The sequence below is a fragment of the Neopsephotus bourkii genome, unplaced genomic scaffold (assembly GCF_033783945.1).
Source record: "Neopsephotus bourkii isolate Nb327-2 ecotype Australia unplaced genomic scaffold, CSIRO-AGI_Nbou_v1 NB_923, whole genome shotgun sequence".
Taxonomy (NCBI): domain Eukaryota; kingdom Metazoa; phylum Chordata; class Aves; order Psittaciformes; family Psittacidae; genus Neopsephotus; species Neopsephotus bourkii.
Window position 1 is genome coordinate 3,534,254 of NW_026901417.1, and position 24,195 is coordinate 3,558,448.

A 24,195-nucleotide genomic window follows, 5' to 3' on the forward strand; every position below is an offset into this window, starting at 1 on the left:
GCAATAACGCTTTACAAAGCTGATAACAAATTTATTCTCTCTATTGTTGCAGGTTGAGATGTCATTTAAGAAAAGCTATGCAGAACTGCTGTAGAGATCTGTTAAGTGCTGCAAGGAGTCAGAGCAAGGATAACACTAGATCTGTTGTAGATGAAGCTCTCTGCAGCTGAAGGTAAATGAGATGGCTTATGAATATTAATAAGTAACCAATTAGTCCAGCATGCTAGATGCACCTCCAGTATATGCTCTAGTTCATACAGCCACATCAACCTGTGACAAGAGCAAAGACTCACTCATAAAGGCTACAAGGTAACTAAAAGTAGTTAAACACTACTAGTTTTCATAACAGGTTAAAGCACAACTGGTTTTCAGTGCAAGGACAGTAGAACTGGTGGAAAACCTAGAACCACTGTTACAAATTCAGAACACATTTACATACATTACACCTGGCAGCATGGCCTCCTGTGAAACCAAGCAGAGCCCAGGACAGAGATGCAACACCCGAGGGTCCTGCCTGAACATACGACACTGTGCTCCACGTCATGGCACTGCCTCCTGTCAGCCCAGCCCCTGAGCACCAACACAGCTTCACCCCACAGCAGGGATAAACACACACCCCAACACACACGCAGTGTTGAACAAACCACATCTGGATCATCTGGGAGACAGCTGATGACTTGCCAAAACCAGCCTTTAAAAGCAGTTCCCCCTTCCTAAGTTCTAATGAAGTTGGTTTAAACACTGCTAAAACCAGCTATTATATTTGGCGCAGAGTTTTAACAGAGATTAAATGTTTCTTTTTTGCTTCAAGCAGGTTAGTGGGAGTGCACTGTCTGATTTATAGGTCTTAGAATAGTTTTTCATAATAAAGATCTTTACAAAAGCATACTATCAGTTTGTCTGTTAATGACTGACAAGCCTGTCATAGTCGATGTACATATTTTGAACACTCTAGGTACAGCAATGCACAGTGGAAATGAGTACACACATAAAAGACATATAGAGGATGCTGAAGTGTTTAAAGTCTCAATTTTATATTTTGTAACAATTTTAACTTCCCTTCCACATATTAGTTAACATAACACATAGGCTTGGTCTTTCCACTGCTCTAACTGCACTGTCCTCGGTCCACATGTGAGGAAGGTCAGGCCCACCGTATGCATTAGCTCCTCTCTGCCAGTGCTGGTATCTGCTGTGGAGCTGTCTAATGCACCTTGCTCAATCAAATACTGAACCTCTACCAGCCCCCCCATTTACAGAGGAAAAACTCAACATTCCTTTGATTTCTCTGGAGCAAAGAACAGAAAGGGGGTGGGGAGGAGGGATGAAGGACCAGTTTTAACACAATATCAGAGATGCAATTAAAACAGCAGGCAACTGCTACACGCTTCTTCTACCTGTCCTATTTATTGACATATACTCCAATGCCAAGGACTGCCAACACCGATTTGATATCCTGCTTTTCAAGTTCACAACAAGAGAACAATTTCTGCACAAAATGTGGCTTACAGTGAGCAACAAAGAACTGGAATTAGTAATTAAAAAGGGCCTTTATTTGCATAGCTATAGCCAAGGAGGAGATACTCTGCTCTGCCAACAACACTCAGCTTTCCACGATTGCATGCTGAATTCACAGTATCAATTCTTTTTTAGACAATTCCCTATAAAGCAAACATAAAAGACCTGACTATTGCTTTATTTGTTTTTAAACCAGATGGATCTGTATTCTGAAGAGGAGTAACATCAGGCTGGAGCATTGTTTTGAAAGAACTGCAGGCCAGAGATATCACACATACCCAGTAAAACAGACTCTGTTCCAAGAGCACTGCAGCACCACAACCTCCACTGACGTTATGCCCTCCCTTTCCCAAAATGATCATTTCAGATTCTTTGTGGCTTCATCTATGATAAGATGCTGCCAACAGTCACATCAAACAGCAGGTTCAGATTTGAACATAGAATCATAGAATAGTTAGGGTTGCAAAGGACCTTAAGATCATACAGTTCCAACCCCCCTGCCATGGGCAGGGACACCTCGCTCTAAACCGTATCACCAAGGCCTTGTCCAACCTGGCTTGAACACTGCCAGGGATGGAGCATTCACAGCCTCCCTGGGCAACCTATTCCAGTGCCTCACCACCCTAACAGGAAAGAATTTCCTCCTTATATCCAATCTAAACTTCCCCTGTTTAAGTTTTAACCCATTACCCCTTGTCCTATCACTACAGTCCCTAATGAAGAGTCCATCCCCAGCATCCCTAAGGATACCCAGAAAAAAGCTGTGAAAAAATGAGGCATTGATAATAATTATAATGACCTCATAGCAGCCTTCCAATATCTGAAGGGGGCATATAGGGATGCTGGAGATTCTATGAATAGCTAAAGTAACAGACCGGTGTTTACTTGCAGTAAAGGAATCTATTCCTTAGGTAAATACACATCAAGCTCTTGAACACAGGACATGTAAAACAGCCACCATGTTATAAATGCAAACATGCCACTCTCCGAACAGAGAATTTACTGGGCTCTGCTAGTCCTGTGGGGTTTTAAACATTCCTCTAAAAAAATGAAACTGTTCTAAACAGCATTTTCCAAGGAGAGCGGTATCCTGATCTCATTACGGATGCAAAGGGCACTGAACTCAATGTCAAAGATGTTTTCTACATGATTTTTCTGTGGAATGCACCCACCACCCTCAATCAAATCATCTCTTTTGGCTCACTGTGCCATCACTATACATTAATATATTAGCTTCTAATTTTAGAAATTCACTGTCATTTGTCTGCCACAGCAAGACAGGTTTGCTGCTTTTTAGCATGAGTCATCTGCCTGCTTAATTTTTAATTTCACCTTCAATTAAATATTAATCTATAAACAAATATGAAGTTCACACTTCCTTCACCCAGAGTTTGTGCTCTTCGCATTCACCTAACATTCCAACACCCGGGAAACACCATCTCCTGGTTTTGAAAGGCAGATGGCAAAATACAGAAAGCACAAGGCATGACTAACATTATTCACTGATTATGCATCTCTCATCCCCTGGAATGGGATATGGAGGTGTCACTCGATCCTTGAATCTCCCTTATGAGAAGCCCAGGAACCTTGCCAGGGAGCACATCAGGTGAGCATCACTGACACATGACCACCTCTCCCTTCCCCAGTGGTTAATACTCCTTTAACAAAGGCTGAGAAGAAGAAAACTGGAGACTGGTACTACCCCACCAGTAGGGTTCAGGCTTTGCATCTCTCAAATAGATCAGATTAATATAAGCGGGTGAAATTTAGCATCTTCTCTACAAGAAATCCAAGTATTGCATTAGGTTTGGGAAAGGTCAGCACCCCCAAATCCTGAGAGTGCAACTTCTGACACCATCCTAACACACGATCATTTCCTCTTCGATTATGCATATGTGGTCTCACCATTCCCTATGACACCAGTTTATAGGGAAAACGGTCCTCCATACACATGTTCAGAAAAGACAAATAAGAACTCCAGTAAATGAAAAATTAATTTCACATACGATGTCATACTGTTCTTCCTGACAAAAGCAGTAGCTTTTAATGAAGCTTATTTCTTCTTACTTACTCTTACTAATGCTCCTGAAACAAGAATTAGAAACATGCAATTTAGGCTAAAAAGTTCCTAAACTGCAGCTTGAAAACAACAGCATGCTGTGAGCAAAAAGACAAAACAGCAGCCCATCTAGATCCACGCCAGGTAGCAAAAAGTTTAATGTACTAGAAACCTGGAGTAAAACACTATTCTCATTTTTGTGATTTGAAAGTCACAATTCAAGTCTTCACCTTGGTCCAAGATTCTGTTTGGCAAAGATGTCGCAGATTTTTGTTGTACAAATGCATTACAAACTCAAGGTATTTTGTTGGCTTGTTTTTTTCCCCGAGTGTCCATTGTCTTGGGGAATAGGCTCCCAGTCCTGTAGAGCCCAAGTCAAATATCTTTAATCTTCTAGCTGCTTAAAGGAAATGCATGCCAATTAAAACAGAAGCAATTTGGATGAGCTAACTACAGGCCTGCTGGGAAAACCAGTCTTTGATTTCCCTAATCAGGAAAAGTCTCATCTTGGAAGCTTATAAATATTTTCACAGTGTGTTAGAATGACTTCTGAGTAGATACCATCACCACAACGCATTGATGCCGACTCCCCAGATTCAGGATATACTCATAATTCAATTGTTTTTTCTAAACCGTCATCTCAGATTATGCTAACTCTGATCTCAAATCCAATGATGAAGGAATCTCTTGCATTACACAAGGAAGGATGGAAAGGGAATCGCTTCTTTACAAATTGGCAGAGGCAGGGCCAGGTCCAAAGGCCAGGGCAGAACAATTAGCAAGCCCAGGTACTGTTCGCTCCTCGAGCAGCTGGGCAGAAGGCATACAGATTGGGTTCCTCATGAATGAAATAGAGGAAATTAGCACCTACCACCTTCTGTATGTAGCATTACTGTCCCACTTGCATTAGTGTTTGACTGTAGATATAATGATAGCTGGTGCCTTGGGACCTATAGAAAAACCCCAAAGTAAGGGGGGAAAAAAGCACAGGAAATGTCACATCTTAACGAGTAGCAGATGTTTAACCAGATTCATCTCTATTAATTTCATTAGAGATACCATTCCTTGAGAAAACAGGCCTGGAACCAGATTTAAGGAAATCTTCTCTTGAGTCTGAGCAAAATCATCTGAGAGAGGCTTTTTGAGACCACAGTTCTCAAACTCTAATGCGAGACGCTGGATGGAAAATAATGAACTCATGGCAGACCTTTTCAGGGTCAAAACTGCTGTGAAAGAAAACCATAACCAGCCCTGGAAAAGCCTCCAGATGTGCAAAATAAATTAAGTTTGGTGCAGTTGTACCACCTTTTACTATTTCTGTTCTTTCCATGTCAAGCACAAAATGCCCATCCTGTTGTGGATATATCTTTGCAGACCAGAATGAGAAATGGATTGTCTATCCAAGCAGCCAGTGAAGCTAATCAAACACACCTAAAGATGCTCAAACTCACACTCTCTTAAAACAAATACTGACTTTGAAGTTTAATTATCAGGAATGCACAAGATGCAGAAGGAATTAAGGAAAAACACCACTTGAATAAAAGCAGATTGGCACCTTCACAAGTGTGAAATTTGTGTTTAATACCAGGAAGCCAAGAGTAGATAAAAAAAGGAGAAACTGAACTTTGTAGCTTAGTGTTGTCTGAAAATAACCTGACTTCATCATTACATTTATTAATGAATTTCAAGTCACATTCAGTTAGCTTGTACATAATTCAATCATGATTGTGAGGGTGCTGAGGCGCTGGCACAGGGTGCCCAGAGAAGCTGTGGCTGCCCCATCCCTGGCAGTGTTCAGGGCCGGGTTGGACACAGGGGCTTGGAGCAAGCTGCTCCAGTGGAAGGGGTCCCTGCCTGTGGCAGGGGTTGTAGCTGGGTGAGCTTTAAGGTCCCTTCCAACACAAACCACCCTGTGGTTCTATGATGAACACGCAAGGATAAGACATTTGTACATTCCAACTAAAATGGGTGCTTCATTCAATTTTCTTAGAAATATATTTCCTCTATTAATATGATGACATAAATACAAAGTTAAGGTACTATTTTAAAAAAATGTAAAAAGTTTGGTTTGGGGTTTTTTTTGTTGGTTTTTTTTTAATTATATATATATTTGGTTGGTTGGTGTTTGTTTTTTGTTTTGTTTTGTTTTTTAATCATAGGGAACTATCTACCATAATCCCTCAAGAAAACAATTGTTTCAGTCCTTTCAGTATGAATCGATGCTTCCATTCAGCTTGGACTTCTGGTAGCAGTTTTGCTATCAGGTAGGATAGATAATGATCCCATGCCTCCTGTAAAATACTGTTGACTATTTGAAGCAAAAAAAAAAAGGCACTGTCACAAAACAAGTATTTATTAAAGGGGCACAAAATGTCATTCATTGCAGTTATACAACAAGCCCATTTACCTGGGGCTTCTACCAAAAAGAATCAAGCTCACAAATCTGCTGCAATTTTTATCCTTGTTTCTTTTTTACCAGTACACTGAAAGAAACTTCATATCGCAATTGTTAAGTACAACTTCCTCCCGTGCCCTGCTACAGTGTACAGTTATTCAGCCTACAACTCGATACCAAGTCTGCTTTCCACCACTGTTCATGTAAATGTTTACAGCAAAGCCACGTGAACTACCAACAGGAACGAAACTATTAAAGGAATCAATTCAGTCCCATTAAAGTCAATGAAATGACTTCTGGGGGATTGGATCAGGTCCTGCACATGAAATCCTTCCTCCTCTGACGCCAGGATTTCACTCTTTATGAATGCTGTTAGGAGATAGACTGCAATAAGAAACCAAATCACATTTATTATTGCTTATCACTGAGCTCTTGTCTGAGTTACAGAATATTCTTGGCTTTGCTGTGCAACACCCCCAACCCCTGGTGACTTCAGGTGCTGCTGCAGAGGTGCCCAGCTCACCAGCCTCAAGGGGCACAGAGCCCTGCTCACTGCAAAGCCACCTCCTGCGCAGAGTTTTCTAGTAAACTCTGTACTAGCCTCAAGTGTTAAGAACCCTCTTTCATTTCGTGATAACACTAAAACGAATTTGTTCTGCTTTGCTCTCAGTGATAAAATGAAAGGTTGTTTTTCATTACCTATTTATCTTCTCAGGACTCTTAATTCCACACTAAAGTAGCTACTGGATTTCTTTTATTCACCACCTCCCTACACACATTCCTGCTCTTCAGGGTTGCGCTTCTGGCACTGAACAGGGACCCATTCTACACCTTTGTAAGCTTTAGAAAATTCATGTTTTCATGTATATCTGCATTCATTTTATACAAAGACTAACACAGCACAGTTGTTCCAAGGAAGGCATAATTCCAAACTTCATTATTGATTTAATTGAAAACATAGTTGGAAAAAAAGCTAAGGATATTCAGAATTCAGATAGTCAGCTATCATTAAAGTTGACACAGAAAACAATCTAGGTTAAATGCTCTAAGAACTAAGGAACATATCCCAGAACAGACCTGGGATCCAGCACAGATCATGGAACCAGTTACCAAGCTTGGGGCAGGGGCATCCTTTCTCTAGCATAAACACACAAAAGATGCATTATCCATCTGTGGTGTAGTAGAGAGATCTACTGATCATGTATGAGCTCGTTGTACATTTGTCCTTCATTCATGCACTTACACATTACCAGATATCTTAAATCTAGAATCTGAATTACAATGTGACCTTTACCATTAAGAAGGTATCGGCTTCAAGCACATAACGTCAAGGAATTTTGACAAGTCTGTGCTTAGATCTGCCTGGTATCTGATTATATCTCATTTTAATCAGTAAATTCTCCAAAGCATCTTAAAAGAAAGAGGTTCTCTAGCGCCTTACAAATAGCATCTTCAGATTGACAGACACGGATTAAATACATCCAAGAGTTCTACTCTACCCCACACTACCAAAAATCGGGGGGCTTTTTTTCAATCAGTGTTCATAAGGGACACTCAATTTGGTCCGTTATTAATAATTTCATTACAACAACAGTAACTGGCCTCTATAATCTTCATACCTTAAGACTAATTCAAAGTTTTAATACTGTGGTAGAAGCTGCCATTGCTCCTGGTAAGTACACATATATCTTAACCTCATTTTATCCCCCCTTCTCAGATGTTTGAACAGTATTTGACAGAAACTTTTTATCTTAAAAATATTATCTGTGTTTGAACCATCTAACAGCCTTTTAATCTCTAAGCTACAGTTTCTACTCACAATCTTCCTTTGGCCTGTAAATGCCAGAAAACCAACATGGGAAAGTTCCTTGCTAATTGTTTAGAGAGTTCTTGAGTGATAGCGGAAACATTTCCAGTACTGGCCCAAATTTTGTCATAAAAGTAGTCTCAAATACTTAAATGAGGCCAGAATTGTATTTTTTAAATAAGCTGGAGATAAATGTAGGCCTCTTCCTGTTTAGATGGAAGCAAGAGCAGCACATCTATACTTCTGAGGAAGCACAATGGAAGAGCACTCATTAATGCGGAATACAAATTTGATGGATTCATTTGTAGTAAAAGTTGACAAGTATCCTGGATTATGTAAGTATGGATCTACGGCATAGATAATAAAGACCAAGGAAATCCATAACTGATCAGATGCAGCAAAATGAATTGTGGTGTGTCTTGTTCTGAACATTGAGGGTTAAAGGCCGAAACCAACTCTTGCTTGGTCAACCTGTATCTCCTTACATCAGCTCAAATGGCAAGGATGAAACCAGAATAAAATTCAATTTATAGGCAAGATTAAATCCACATATTTTTCATGGAAAAGACCTTTCATATTTTAACATCGATTTCTAAGATACTGTAGTATGATCAACCGTTGACACTCAGATCCCCAAGAAAGAAATTCAAAATTCTACACAGCAACCCAAGGGAAACCATTCAGGGAAAAGATTAAACCAAACAAAAACAGCCCTGGACTTGCTATGCTGTTCTCCCTGTTCTTCTCTCAGCAGCTACCATATAAGTCAACCAGCCACCAGCAGTGAAAAGGACTGGTTACCTTCCAATAGACAAGTCCATCTTCAAAAGAAGAAAAAAAACCCTCAGAGCATATTAACAGACTGCAAACTGAAAGACAGGAGAGTCACAGCACAGCCATACCAAAATGGAATCAGATTGCTATATTTAGTTAAAAATGATCTATTTCATAGAATCACAGAACAGCTTGGGTTGGAAAGGTCATTCAGGTCATCCAGTTCCAAATCCCCTGCCATGGAGGCAGAGATACCTCCCACTAGACCAGGTTGCTTTCAGCCTTATACATGCAATAATGTCTTTTACCTACAAATGGCTTTAAAACTGAAAGCAGAGAAATCAATTTTTGCAGTTACTCCTCCTTATATTTGTCGGAGGGTTCTCAAGAAGAGGCATGGTATTATGCTATTATGATTTAAAGCCATGAAAGTAATACTGAAGCTTTTAGTGCAGCACCATTGGTGGTTAAAGAGATTAAGAAAACCCCAGTTCCATGCAAGAGGACTCTAAGCAGAATAATGAAACAGTAAGAACACAGAATACGAAAGAAACATCATCTGATTGTTGAAAAAGCACAATATATTGTTCCTTAATGAGTGACTACAGATATATACAGGTGGCATTGGAACATGCACATTTCTTATGCACACTACTCCCATAATGGCTGTAAAAGAAAACTGCATGCTATTTGTTCAAAAAAATTTATATGCAGTCCACTAAAATGAGAGCAGAGAGACCAAATTATAATTAACAACTGCAGTTGGTGCTGTAAGAACCATCAGTGACAGATTTCGGTGGTGGTTTTGCCCACGTATTTCAAAGCAAGAGACCATCTTCATTTCTGGGGCTAGAACCACAAAAGGGTTATATGCAGCACCAGCATATCAGCCACATGGAATGTTTTAGTTTTGCCAGGCAGGATTTTTAAGCAAAGAGCCAACACATCACACTGAACAGGAGATGCGAGTCCAGCAGGTGCCTGTGACAGACAGACCAAGTGGTCTACTCCCACAACACATCACACGAGCTGACACTGTGCTTCCCAGCAGGACAATGTACATCTGTAAAAGCCACACAAGTTCTAAAAGCTTTCTTTTAAGCTCAGATTGTTCTTATCCTGCTTCCTATCTAGTTGCATCACCCATCAGCAGTGAAACAACCCATGCCTTCCCTGGGTCTGCTCCTCACACACACTAACAAACAGTACATCCTGTATTCCTCACTGTATGGCTGCCCTGCAGAGTCAGACCCATCTCTAGACCATCTCCATGGCATCAGAAGCCTGCCCTGCATGCCACCCAGTTGCCATTCATCTTTCAGTAGCGAAGCACCCCAAACTGAATCGACACTCCTCTGCAGAGGAGAAAATGGCTGCTCCAGACTGCGCACAGCCTCATCTTTATCTTCTTTTCTATTAACAGCTTTTCCCCTCCCTTTGACTTACCTGATCATTCCCCACAGACACACAGTACCTCTCTATTTTGTACAGTAATGGGTAAGAAAATACAAAGCAATCCCTATTACAGTGCTGACAATACCGTTGCATTCTTTCTTCTGTTTTGCTCACACCTCTAAATCTCATCAGGAATTATGTCAAATTAAAACACATAGCTGCCTTACCTACCTCCTGAGATCAGTTAACTAAACATATAAAAACAAAGCCTACCCTGCTGCGTGACCATACGTTTCACAGCATACCTAAACATATTCATATATGCCTCAGAATTCAAAAGCAGCACAATGTGAAAATATAACAAATCTAAAAATCAAGCTTTAAGAGATTTTGGATTACTGAAAAATGAAGTTATCAGTATTTTAAGACCCCCAGCACACATATTAGATTTAAGTTCCTATAAAACTTCACATCTGTTTAAATCTCCTGTATGCTACTGAACTCTGTGCATAAGTACTCAAACACAGGCAGAAAAATCCTTCAGCTCTGCTGCACCTTGGGGAAAACAAGTTATATGGTAGAAGACAAAACACACCTTTCCATAAACACATAATTGCATTGTGCTCCAAAAAAAAAAAAAAAAGGCTGCATAAAATTCTTTTGGAGTTGTATCTAAAGGCCCAGCTTTACAGAATTTGTCTTTTAAAACTTGAAATTACCTATCTTAGCTACTAACCATAGATCCAAACCTTGAGAGCTTTCCATTCCAGCTTTAAACGCAAACACCCTCAGCCACAAGCATGCGCAGATTCTGCGGGTAACACGAAGTTACAATAATACCCTGCAACTGAAACTATACTTTGGTTAGATTTACCTTAGAGGTTTTCACGAACACAACCAACTGAGCTAGAAGAGAACAAACAGCCACTCCATATAGCTCCCACACAAAGGGAAAGCCACCTACACCTCTCCCAACTTGTATGGCCAGTCATTAGGTAGCTTATTGCTATCACCTGCCACAAAAACCACATGTGATTCTTATTCTATTTAACTGGGGGAGACGGGTGGGCAGCATTCATGGAAGATAGAATCTAACATCTACCATGAAATTTTTAATCTATAAAAAGAAAAAAATCAAACATGTCTTCCCCACAGTGATTTCTAGCTATGAACATCTTCACCACACTGAAATAGAAGCAGAGCTACCAGAGAGGTAAGTCAGCACCACATAAATCCATGTAAAAGGATGGGAGAGAGATGAGAGAGAAAGAAAAAGAAAATTCCCTGCAGGACTCAGTTGTACAATAGAAGCTGTCATCCAAAGTCACTCTTAAGAAAGAGAGCAGCCAAAAAGGAGGTTTTAAATCTCAGTGGGCATTAGCTGAAAGACATACAGTGATGGCCTGCAGTGATTTTAAATAGGACATTCACAAAGGATTAAAAGTATATATGTATCAGTCAAATCAATCAAAATACCAGACTTTTGCCAAACACTGCCTGCACGGATTATTCTCACATACAGAGAACCAAGAAGTTGTTTTGGAAAAGAAATTACAAACTGCAGCTTTACAGAAACCATAGGGACACACCGTATAAATACCTCAACCAGAGAACTGACGTTGCTCCTTTCTACTGAAAACACCTGAGCAAGATGACAAAGGTTTAACACCACTGGGAATAAAATAAGGGAGCAAACTAACGCCCTGCGCTAGAGCTGACAGAGCAGGGAGCGGGCTGCAGGGGGTGACTGGCACTGCTTGATCTCAGCTCCTCCCGAGTGGTGCAGCACCACATCACCTGGCCACCCCTGGACATGCAGGGGTATGCCAGAGCTGTCCCTAAAATTCCTTAGAAAGAATAAAAAGAATGTGGGGAGAGGCATTTCAAAAGCGAACCATTCTTCACATTCATCTCTAAGGAAAGCTATTTGATTTAGCAAGCTGTTTTAAAAGGGTGGAGGGGGAATCATTCTTCCCTCAAAAATGTATACAGTATAGACACTACTCTTCTGCTTCACAACAGCAACATTTGGAAAACTATTTAACCTTTCTATTTTTATCTGGGTGCATTCAAATTACCAATAATGTACAACATGCTGTAACAAAACCACTGATGTAGGGTATAATTTTCCCTCAAGCACATTATCCTAGCTGGTGGCTTAGAAAAATACATTGATAAAACAGCAGCAGACATCAGTTGATGGATAAAAAGTGATCACAGCTATGTAGTATATGTTGCTGCCCAACCTTAAAATCATACAATTAGCCAAAAAATAAAAACAGTAGGATGGGCCATACTAACACCACCACATTATGGGGCCATCCTAAAACTCCTCCTACAAACACTGTTTTAAATAGACCAACAGATTATCATCTCACAATTTAGCTATTAACACACAGGTTTATTTTAAAGCCACCATCATGCCTGATACTTTTATTAAATATCTTCTTCCTTGCCAAGTTCAATCGGGATCTCATTCTAACCATGATGAGCTTTTAATTTTCTTTTCTATTAATAGCAACTTAAAAATAAAATGTTCTCTTTCAAAACTGTAACTTTCTTTAGGAGCTGCAAGGGGGAAGAGAGATTAATCTTCCCACTCTGCATCTCTTAAACTACATTAGCTATCTGCATGTATGGGGAAAAAGTAAGAGGACAAGTAAGAAAAAGGAATTTTCTCTAAAAGTATCTTAACTGTAACTCCATACAAGCATTTATCATGGCTCCAAGAGCAGTAATAGGGAGTTATCCAAATACATGAAATAAATACTTCAAGAATTTCCACCTAGGCTTGGAATCATTCTTAGTAATTCTCTTGTTGGTCATCACTAGATAATAGATTGATGAATGACATAGCTGAAGGATACATAGGCTCCTGCAGAGCAAAGCCCATCACCAGATACTCAAATTTCAGCACAATTGGGTCCACATTAATTCCCCTGCAAATGAGGGAAGATGGAAAGTTAGAGATGAGTATCCTAGTACTCTTTGGGCCATCTGACACGTGGATTGGATTGTTCCAGCTGCTTTTCTTCTGTTGCCTCCTTCAAGTAACAGCAGAAGAAGGGACAGACAAGCTCATCCACAGGGCATACGATCTAGGATGGATCATCACCACATGCTGCGGCACTTGCTTTCACCATCACACTGCAGTGCTGCCTTTACTTGCAAGAAATGGAATCAATAATACCAAGTCCAAGGCTGTCATCAAAATCGAAGAGCTCTAATATCTCCAGAAAAGACAGAAATCAGTAACTTCAGCCTGCACAAACATGAGAGAGGGCAGAGCCCATGGTACATGGCAGCGCTGGAAGGACCCACAGGTGTGCTGCTCCATGCATCCCTCCGACCCAGCTTCCCATGCTGTGAAACCAGTGCACAGGCCAGGTCCTGTGCTGCTTCGAGAGGTATTTTCTCTCATTGAATGCTTGTGACCTCTCTTTTAGGATATGGGCCTTGACACAGCTCTTCAGGCCTATCTTTATCTAACGACTGGAACACTGAAATGTGTTTTAATGAGGGATAAACTGAGACCATCTGGATGGCTCAGCTGCTACAGAGCATAACCGTTTGCTGATTTTAACCATGTCTCTCACAGAGAACATAGACCTGTGTTGCACAAAGTGCACTGGTTTGATTTCTCCTTGTAATCAAATGTGTTGATCGAAAAATCTATTTCCAGCAAATTGTCTGTTTTGGGAACAACTCCCTCCTCAGCTCTGAACCATGGGGATGGGGATGAGCAGAGGCAATTGGGCTGAATAGGTATTTTTTAAGAGGCTGACAGCGAGCATTCTCAGTGAAATCTTCCATTTTGGAACATGAGCACTACTTATTCATGAATAAATGTACATTTTTCTATTGTAAATTAATACTGGCTGCTGGATAACTATGCTGCTATCAGAATATATAATTTGTGACCATATACATATTCTGCAAGACAAACAGTGAGTCTACTTGGGGAGGTAAAGTAAGAAAATAACTCCTTGTAGGTTAACTTCCCATGTACCCTTATGCCATGCTCATAAAAGTGGCAGCATGGAACAAATGGAGCAGCAAAAGCCTCTTTCCACAGCTCCACAAAGCACTGCCTTTTTCAGTATTACCTAGCTGTTAGATAAGCATCTTAGGTTTATGTCACTCAATCAAACTGCACCATTTGTCCGCAATTATCCAGCAATTTTAGCTTAGGATAAGCCTAGGATGCTGCTCAAAGCGGGGCTCTCCACACTACCTGCTGCCCCTTTCAGCCATCACTGCCCTCAGGCCACCAGCGGTGGGGTGAAAATATCTAACTGCACCACTTTTATTTGCCAGCCAAGATTTATACGTGACTGTACAGACCAGAACGCTGTGATTTTAGTCTCTCAAGATGAAACTGTTCCACTTTGTAGGAAAAAAAATCCAAACCACCACATACTTAATGGTCAGCAGAAGAAAGCGTGAACATAGTTCTACAGACTATTAGAATTCTCCCTAGGTAGATGGGAGACTTCTGCTCAGATCTCAAATGAAATAAAATGAACAGGGGACCAAACCCTAACTTCCTATGCTCCTCAGGTTCTTCTACATTAGAAGACAACAAGCACTAGTGCTTTGTGAAACACTCCAAGTTCTGAAGACTTCAGCAAACTTCCTGCTTTTGAAGAGACCAAAACTGCATGTGGTGGTGTTGGGAATGGTTACAAGTGTGTGTAATGACTTCCACCAAATCAACAACATACACCATTAACATTCTGAGATTGAAACATTCTGTTTCAATTGGTTTAAGTGCTGTTAATTATGCATTCACCAGAAAAGACAGCTTTAACTTCTGATTCCAAGCAGATCTGAAAATTAAAAGCATAAACCCAATGACTGTTCTTGTAAGTAGAACACACTTGGGGATAACTGAGATCTTACGGAATTTAGTATATTTTTTCATATAAATTTTTGTTCATCTAAATAAAGTTTCTGGGGAAGAAAAGTAAAGGTCCCCTGTTGATTATACCTCTCAGAAAGTGATGCAACACAGAATGTTCTGGCCTTTGACTATGAAGTGATTATTTGAAAATGAACTTTAAGTAAGCCTTGCATTCATTTCCTATCAGAGTATCAAAAAATGTCTAAAAGGGAATTTTTGGAAGAAGTATCTTGAGACATTTGGAAGAAATACCCCTCAAAATGCTGAGACAGATTGACAACTCCCATTTCTGAAGCTACATCTAGTACATTGTATTGCTTTATTGATTTGTTGGGTTCTCAATTCTTTTAGGTACAAACGCTGCTACAGAAACATCAGTGGGGTACTGTGATATTTTGCTGCACACTTCTAAACCAAAAGGGCTTTGCTAAATCTCTGAATTCTTCATGTCACAACTGAACTTCTGAAATTCCCTCACCATGAATGATTAGTCACAGATTCACTATAAACCCACGTTGCTCCATCGGTCACCAGGCCCAAGCAAAGGATTCCATTATTAGAGATGTAGGTACATCTACAAATGAATCAACAAAATTAAATCCCTGCCTCTACAGGCAGAAGGGGTAACAAGGAATTACCTGCATTTTGTCACAAGTTCTGCAGAGATCCATGTCTAAACACAGCAAGAATCAGTGATACTATCAGGTTGTGTACCAGGTGTACTAGTTGAACACAACCATGTCGTAAACACTGGGATTTCCATGATTAATCTTAGAGCACTGCTTGACTCATCCCCTTGCACTGACTTAATACCTGAAATCTGCAAGTAAACAAAAAATGTAATCCAGCTGTTCCCAAGGTTTTCATACTAATCAGCTCCTATATATTGCCAAGAGAAGCAAATTCACACCTCCTGACAACAGATTTGTTTTTCATAGTTATGTTCTGTGGACCCATCTGCAAGATTTCACACATCAGGGAATTAAAGCCACCTTACTTCTAACAATTTTGAGCAATCTCTGAATCTGTTTTTTAATCAGCAATCATACAGGGATAGCACTCCCCCCCCAGCCCTGAGAATAAAGAAAGGAAATTGTCAATTTGCCAACAACAATCTCTGCATGTTTGAATACAACCCCTAAAAATAAAAACTTATATCTCAGAAAATTAAGCAAAACTAACCAAGACATAAACCACATCTGTGACTTGAATGCACCAAACCCACATGTCATCTCAAAATGCATATGCAGTCTGCTCCTGATGTCAGGGAGCAAGCCAGCCAGGTTGTGGATTACCCAGATACCACCTCTTGGTACAGCTTACATAAACCTGGTACTCCCTCTGTAAATCAGTGCAAAGATTTGAGGTGAGCACTTTAAATACACAGCTTTATTCACATCTGTTTGAGTGCCCATTGTTTGGCTGCTTTTAAAAATGAACGTAAACCACTTCCTCAGATAGGTTCCTCAATAACCTGATGTTTATGTTTCTTTTTGTAATTCTTTGCATGAACAGAACTTAGCAAGTTCAGGCACAACCATTTAAAAAAGCACCTTCAGTCCCATTGTCAAAAATCATTTCAGCGCTTGGGAGTCTGCACCCATGGAGTTCAATGAGCAGAACAGACTATCTCTGTATCTCTGTACCAGCAGCTCCAGCGACCTTCAAGAAATTATGCAAATAGTAAAAATGTTCATCTACCATCTAAACTTATTTTAGCATTTTTCAAAGCTGCAGCTCGCCCATGCCTTCCCATGACTGCCAAAACCACGTACACTGTACACCTTCTTTTAACAGGCTAAAAAACATTCCTGTAGCACTCTCTGTACTCCTGCTCTTCACTTACATCACAGCCAAAAGGCAATGACACAGGAAAATCTGTGTATGTGCCTGTTTATCTGCTTCTCTGGTTGACCTGATCTGCCACTCGCAAGCACACAGGAACAACAGCTTATTTGCTGAATCTGTTTACCCCACTGTCATTCAAGATGTAGCACAATGCTTAAATAGGCAACAGTCAGATTAATATAATTGAGGATGCAGTTCAGAGTAGACAGGAAGCCACGCTGCAATTGCAAAGCGCTTATTCTCTTATGATTAAAACATCCCCAGGGTTCTATCCGTATAAAGACATACCCGCAGCAGAGATGCACAGAAGCCAGAGGACCAAGAGATACGAGCTTTTCCTTTTCAGACAAGCTCCATGGTTTGAAAGGAAGAAACATGAATCACGCGAAGTTGCCATTTTCATTGCATAAGAACCACTGGTGGATTTGTCATTCCTTTCGACACATTATAATCAGAGCTATATTTCTATTATAGAAGACGTTTCAGGCACCAGAATGAAATCCCAGCACACAGATACAGAAAATCTCTTAAATGGCCTATTTTCTTTTACTCCAGTGACATATGCCTCTCTGCTATTCCCTAACAGATTAGAAAGACTCTGTCCAAACACAACAGAAGAAAAGCAAATAAGGAGCAAATCAGTGATTGAAAAGGAGCTCAAGTCTTCAGCACCACAGGACTGACCAGCAAAATTCAGATTTCTTTGTACTGTTATTGCTATTCCCAGTAGAGGAAAAAACAGATATGCAGAGTATAGATGGCCTCCTCCTATAGGGATCCAAACACTGTTATCACAGATGGTAGAGGAAAAAGTAATATTGCTGCTGTAGACACTTGCTGAAGTCTTTCTGACTAGTCTCACGTAAGCTATTTAGTATCTCAGCACAAAAATATGAAAGCATTTCACTTTGAATTACTTGTCCTTACTCACAAGTTGTCAAGGAAGTCTGAAGAATAGTAACACCAAGAGTAAAGTTATAGTGGTGGAAAAGGGCTTATCAAATCCTACCATTACCTGCAGCATTTCACAGGTCTAACGACATCCAAAAGCACTGTCCAGATATAAATGCTCTGCTGCAGCCAGAACTGCATGACAGCCACATCCCCCCAAATGATAACCACCAACTCAGTGTTAAAACTTGGTATGATGATTTAAGTGACATTTGCCCTAGAAATGAGCCCTCCAACTCCTACTGAAGCACACCAGAGTCACAAGTGGAATAACAGACAGAAACTATTTCTGTATCTGTACAGAGTTGATCTTTGCCTTTTCTCTAGCCTAGATTTATATCTCCCTTAAGTGATCAGTGTTGGCCTAATTCTACTTCCATTTACTTCAGTTGAAGCTTTGCCATCAACTTAAAAAAAAATAATGGATTTAACCCAATAAAGTTCATTTTGATAAATTCTGCTTGCAGAGAGGAGGACCTCTGCTTCTCCATCAGAGGATAGGATGATGTATTTTTACAACAGGCTTCACAGCTAGATGACATTGCTACGTCCTACATTCACATTTTGGTTTTGAGCAACACTGCAGTTCTGAAGCAACTCCTACAACCATCCCTTTTTATTCCATGTTAGTTCAGTTTGCAGAACAGCTTTGGGGCTCATGAACTAAATTTCTTTTGGAGGAAGCAAAGCAGAAGCCCCACTGCATGTTCACACCAAAAGCATCCGCCACGCACAGATCTGAAACAACTGCAGGTCTTTGGGAAGCTGTCACATGCAGTGAGCCCATGCAGCCCAAAGGCTCAGACAAAATCTAGTCCAACATAAAACCTGCACAGATGTAGAGGCCCCAACACTGACTGCTTCAAGCTATTGATCCTATTGATCTGCTCCTAATGCACCAAATGACCTGCTGATACAGACACATTTCTAATTCTAGTTCTACTTATCTTTAGAATCTTTTTATTTCCCATTGATCAGTAGAGATATTCATGACCTTCTGTGGTTTATTCCCAGATTCTTACTTAAATTGAACAAATTTCCTTTTTGGATAATGGCCTCAGACCTATGCCTCCGTCTTACAGGGAACTGACTCTATTTGTTTAAAATTCTCTCCCAGAATCAACCTTCCAAGACATTTTTAGTCAATAGATCATCTGTTTAGCAGTGCATTAACCAGTACTGTTCTGGAACATCTCACTTTATGCACTAGGCCTAAGAACTACAGTGAAACTTAGGTACCTACAAATCCATGATCAGAATACAGTATTGAAAGGAACACTACAAAAGTAGCCCTTCGGAAAAGTGTCAACATTTCAAAACCCACATTACCTATGTAACAGGAACAGCAATATTTTAGGCTTTTCAGCTTCTGCAGAAGGAAGGATCATTACCTAAGGTATGCCTGCAAACACTACAGTGCTAACGAAAGGAGATGTACTGAAAGACTCATTTAAAAAAACACTGTTGGAGAAAGAGTAACCCAACACAGCACGGCACAGACACTTGGCAGGGAGAGAAGCCAGTGACTGCTTTCATGCAGGTCAAATACATCAGGCTTTACCCAGCTAAAATTCCCTTTAACAATTATATCCTAAAAGTCTTGGGAAGCCTTCTGTCTGAAGGAGCATCTTGTTCTGCCAGCAAACTGCCTCTGAAAACCAGGATTTACTTTAATCCCCCCCCTGTTTATTGTTCACACCCCGAGATTAGAACAGACATCTCCTGACTGGCAGAGCTCTAGCTGCAGGACCGCCTGCAGCTTGGCCCTGCTCTGACCTAGGCTGGGCACCTCTATCTCTGCTTTGCCTGTCCATTCTACCCACAGAGGCCTCTGAAGGAGGAAGTGAGAATTCCCCTGGCAATTCTCCTTTTAACAAGGGAAGGAGCAGTAGTTACCCACTCATTTTTATCCCTGTAACCGTAATCAGCCCACCCTGCATTTTAGAAGTGCCACCTTCAAGTTAATAGAGTGGAAATTTTGTCATAGCTCATTGTCTTCTTTTTCTACAGCTCCCCCTCAGATACAGGCCATTATCAAGACAATTATCAGATGTTTTGTTTACTATTTTGTGGTGCATCTATCACTAATCTCACTGCAGCATAATTCACCAATGGAAGGTGACACTTCCAGGAAGGGTGCTTTAACAACAGAAACACTAATTAAGAAGCACTGTAATTATACTGCAGAAACAAGTGACAAACTTTTTGCATAGCACAAAGTACATGCACTCAAGCAGTCCAGATTAAGTCAACATTTTTTTTCTCATTGCCCTAACTTTTATATAATTTCACACAGTAAATGGAAAACTCATCTAGAAATGTGGGGCAGGTCACTTAGCACTGTTGCAAGCAACTCCATAATAATATTTAAAATGGGAAGACTTTGAGACTATACCTGTAATGTTTTACAAATTCCCTACACAGGACAAGCCTGTGCTGCTTTCACTCCTCTTTCAGCACCTTCCACTTCTGCCTGTCTGAATTCCACTTGCTGGAATCAACTGAAGACAACAACAGAAAATCATACATCTGTCATGTAAAACTATAAAACATCAAAAAGGAAGCCAAGTTAGCCACACAGAAAGCATAACCTCCTACACCAACTGTAAAGCATGAACAGTGTTCTAAGACTGGTAGGACCCTTTGACTCCAGAGGTCTCATTAGACCAAGAGTTGTACATGACTCACAAAAATGCTGGCTCACACTTCCGTGAGTTTCTACTTTCAAATTAAACCCATCTTTTTTCTTCTTTCCTCCATTTTGTTTCTCAACAAAACCATAGGATAATATTGGTTGGAAAGGATCTTTGAAGGTCACCTAGTCCAACTCATTGCCAACTTTAAATGTGAAATAGGGTCATATCCAGCTGAGCTCTGAATATCCTCAAGGATGGAGATTCCCACACATCTGGGCCACTGTTCCCATGTTGGAACATCCTCCTGGTGAGCAAGTTCTTTATATTTAATCAGAATTTCCCTTACTGCAACTTCTGTCTATTGCCTCATATCCTTTTGCTGTGTACCTAAGAGGCGAGCCTGGCTCTGCCTTCTTTTATAACCCTCCACTGGGCAACTGAAGAGCAACCCCCTAAGTCATCTCTTCTCCAGACTGAACAACCCCAGCTCACTCCACCTCTCCTTGCATGCTGTGTGCTTCCTACTTTGATGGCCCTTCACTGGACTTCCTCCAGTTGTATTTGTCCTGTTCTGGGGAGACCAAGACTGGTCCCAGCACTTCCGATGTAACTTCACAAGTTTTAAAGAGAGAGAGGAAGTTAAAAAGAGTGAAGTTGACAGTTACTGAGAAGTTTAGTGACCAGATTTTGGCTCAGGCATCATGCAAATCGCAGTTAAGGTCTACCTGCCATACCAAACTGGTTTCATTGCTTATACAATGCCACCATTTACACAATACCACTGAGAGTAAATGAAGAGTGGATATAATTTGCCAAAATCATTGGGAATAGGACTTCATTTTCAGAATCAATGATCAGTTTTCATAATTGGCACTGAGGAAAATAAGAAAACATTTTATGTATAATGAAGCACATCCATTTGATGGGAAAGGTAAACCTAGAGTGCATTTTCAGAACCACATTTCAACCTCAAGGTCAAATTCTGCAGATAAAGATTAACTACATTTCTTACATATAGGATTATCCACATAAGAGCAATTCTTTTAAAAACTCTTTTCCTTCAGTCCACAAAATATTGAAATTAGGGGATTCAACTCCCATCAGTCAAGGAGTTCGATACATTTATAAATCTCCATTCACTGCTGCTATCAAGCCACCCTTGTTAAAAAAATTAATTTTGATTGTTAAGGGGAAAACAAATACATATATCTGTTCACTAGCTTTAGCAGGTTACATAATTCCCCCAAATAATCCAAGTAATACTGATTCTTGCTATATTGGAAGTTTTACAGCGTACACGAGAATGCAATACCTAAAGCTGAACACCAACTTTAGGGTCCAAGGCACTATGAGACTATTAATCATCTCTACCTTTGTTTTACAAATGCAATTTGAAAAAGGAAGCTTTGTTAAAGGTAAATACAAACAACAGCAAATCAAAGCAGCATTCAGGGATCAGCAGCATTCAGAGATTAGTAACTCAACCAACTTTCCCAAGACTGAAATTTATCCCAAAGAGCGCTGCTGGGAAAGGTCTGGACACACACTAAGGTGGGCAGGAATCATGTGAAGTGGCAGAAAAATAAAGGACCAAATCAATTAGTACTTCAGTGAAGCCACAATATTTATAAAGAGAGAACTTGCGCATGAAGTCATTCTCTTGTTTAACCAAAGTAAGATCAGCACTCACCTAGGAAAAGCAACAGGGAGGCAGTTGGAGCACTGGTAACAAGGGGTAGCACCCTTCGCATGGGAAAGGATGTTAATTTAGCTCTTAAATGTCTTATAGTCTTATCTTATACTCAGCAGCTGGGCAGAAGGAGTTGTGCAACTCTGCAGCACCTGTAGAGATGTGGAAAGTGGAGTCTGTCCCTGGCACCAGCAGAGCACTGCTGTCATACCATGTGTCAAGGAAGATGGACCAGCAGAAAAACTGGGGAATAAAGGAGTCATTCAAACTGTCTAAAGAGAGCAGGAGTAGATCTTAAGCCTCTTCCAAAGAACCATGACCCAGTGGAGATGACAGAGAAAGGCTAGTATCGATACAGACCTTCACCATGGAATTCAGCTGAAAGAAAACCTACTGATGCTGCTTTGTAGCACGGCTTTCCCACTCCATCTCATGTTACAAACCAACATCCTCACTTCTGCTTCTCAGGTACCAGAACTTGACAGGAACAGACTAGTTTGGCTGAGTTGTCTAAATATGAACATCATTCCCAGCCTGCCTAGACAGTTTTTAAAAGGAGAGGCAGCATGAAAAAGGTATCTGTTGCAGAGAAGTCAGCTGTCTGTGGATATGGTGATTCAGGCTCTAAGCCTTTTTAAATTTACAACCTGCTAACCAAATCTGTGTCCATATTCAGATGAAATGATTGGGCAGTGAAGTTCAGAGCAGTAGTCTTTTAAAGGCAAATCCAATTAGGATTGGATTTCAGCTACTTAAAGGTGCCTAAAGTTTCCTAAACAATGACTGAACAGCTTTCTAAGGTACTCTGAAACAAACTTGGTGTTACAATGCACATGGATTTTGCAACACGTACAAATCTCATTAGCAGCAAGGACTGTAGGACTTAGCCCACATGATGCATTATCATTGACATCCCTATGGAATTAATAGAGAAAATGCAAACACTTTCTAAATCAATTTTTTGCAACAGTAAATAGCTTACAAATGGTTCCACAGCCACTTCTACCGGTGCGCATCGACTCCAATCATTCCCTTACCTCAGCTGAAACCTCAGCCCTTAATTATCAGCCACTGTTAAGAACTGACGTCTCCTGATACTAACAGCACATCTTCCCTACAAAAACTTATAATCATTCTTTGGGAGTTTCATACCTCCACTTAAGAAACTAGGCAATTACAGCTTGCTCATGTTCTATTTTGTGGTGCCAAGTAGTTTTCTTCACCTTGAGAAAATTTTGCATCATTATTCTAATTACAATAAGTGGGAGTACACAAAATCTTTCCATCAAAGGAAAGAAACTGAGATGGCAGATGCTGACATTTTATACTGCAAAATAGCAGAAGGGGAAACAATGAAATACTAGAACTGCCACTTACCCAGGTAAGAGTCAGCTGTTGTAAATAAAAAACTGCATTCTTTGAAAGTCATTCAGGTGTTGATGAACTGACACGGAGTTATTTATACTGTTACAGAATAAAGCCACAGCCACTAGAACTGTTTATTTAAAAGAACAGCTGCCAGTGCAACACAAACAGCATGTATGTGTTTGTGATACATTTATAACCCCAAACCCCATGCAGGCAAGTTTTCCCAGGTGTCCTGACACACCGTCACACATGAAAAACACATGTTGCTTCCTGAAGAGCTTTCACATGACATTACCATGCTGAACACAACTGTGCATTTAAATACTCTACTAAGCCATTTACATGCACAAGAGGGCTGCCTGCCTAACCAACTGTGATACCCAGTGGCCTAGATGCCATGGAGCAATCACTCCCCAACATTTTGAGGAGACTGAAGGAGTTGAACACCTTAAGAGTTTCCTGTTTAAGTTCTCAAATTTATTAGGGTCTCTGTGCTAGGAAAACTAGAAAGTTTGGATTCAAATAAAATACATAATTACACAGGATTTTCTCAGTCAGAGAGAACTTCAGCGAAATAGAACCAGGACCCTACATGTGTACCTGGTTTAGATGGGCAGAACTGAGGAGTCACAGCCACCCCTTCTGCAGAAGAAACCTTTGGATATTTACGCAACCAGAGAACTCATAGCACCCTTTTAAAATACAGAGTAAATTCAGTTCCAGTCTGTCCTCCAGAAAGCACGGATTTCTCTGTGTTGTACTTGAGTAACCTCTTACATAATCCATCAACTTCCTTATTTTAAAATACATATAAAATACCCTCAGTTTGAGTCCAGTGATAACAAAGTAGT

General features: G+C 40.3%; 1 protein-coding gene across 13 annotated transcripts in view; it reads right to left on the bottom strand.

The window, feature by feature from the left end:
- ATP2B2 (ATPase plasma membrane Ca2+ transporting 2) overlaps positions 1–24,195 on the bottom strand; it is a 308,443-nt gene that overhangs the window by 182,545 nt on the left and 101,703 nt on the right. The window contains exon 1 of one of the 13 annotated variants that reach the window (XM_061357893.1): positions 10,668–10,783. The exons of the other annotated variants lie outside the window; for them this stretch is intronic. The gene's annotated coding sequence lies outside the window, so the exon portion shown is untranslated. Of the gene's footprint in view, positions 1–10,667; positions 10,784–24,195 lie in introns of those variants that run through there. 13 annotated transcript variants of the gene reach the window in all.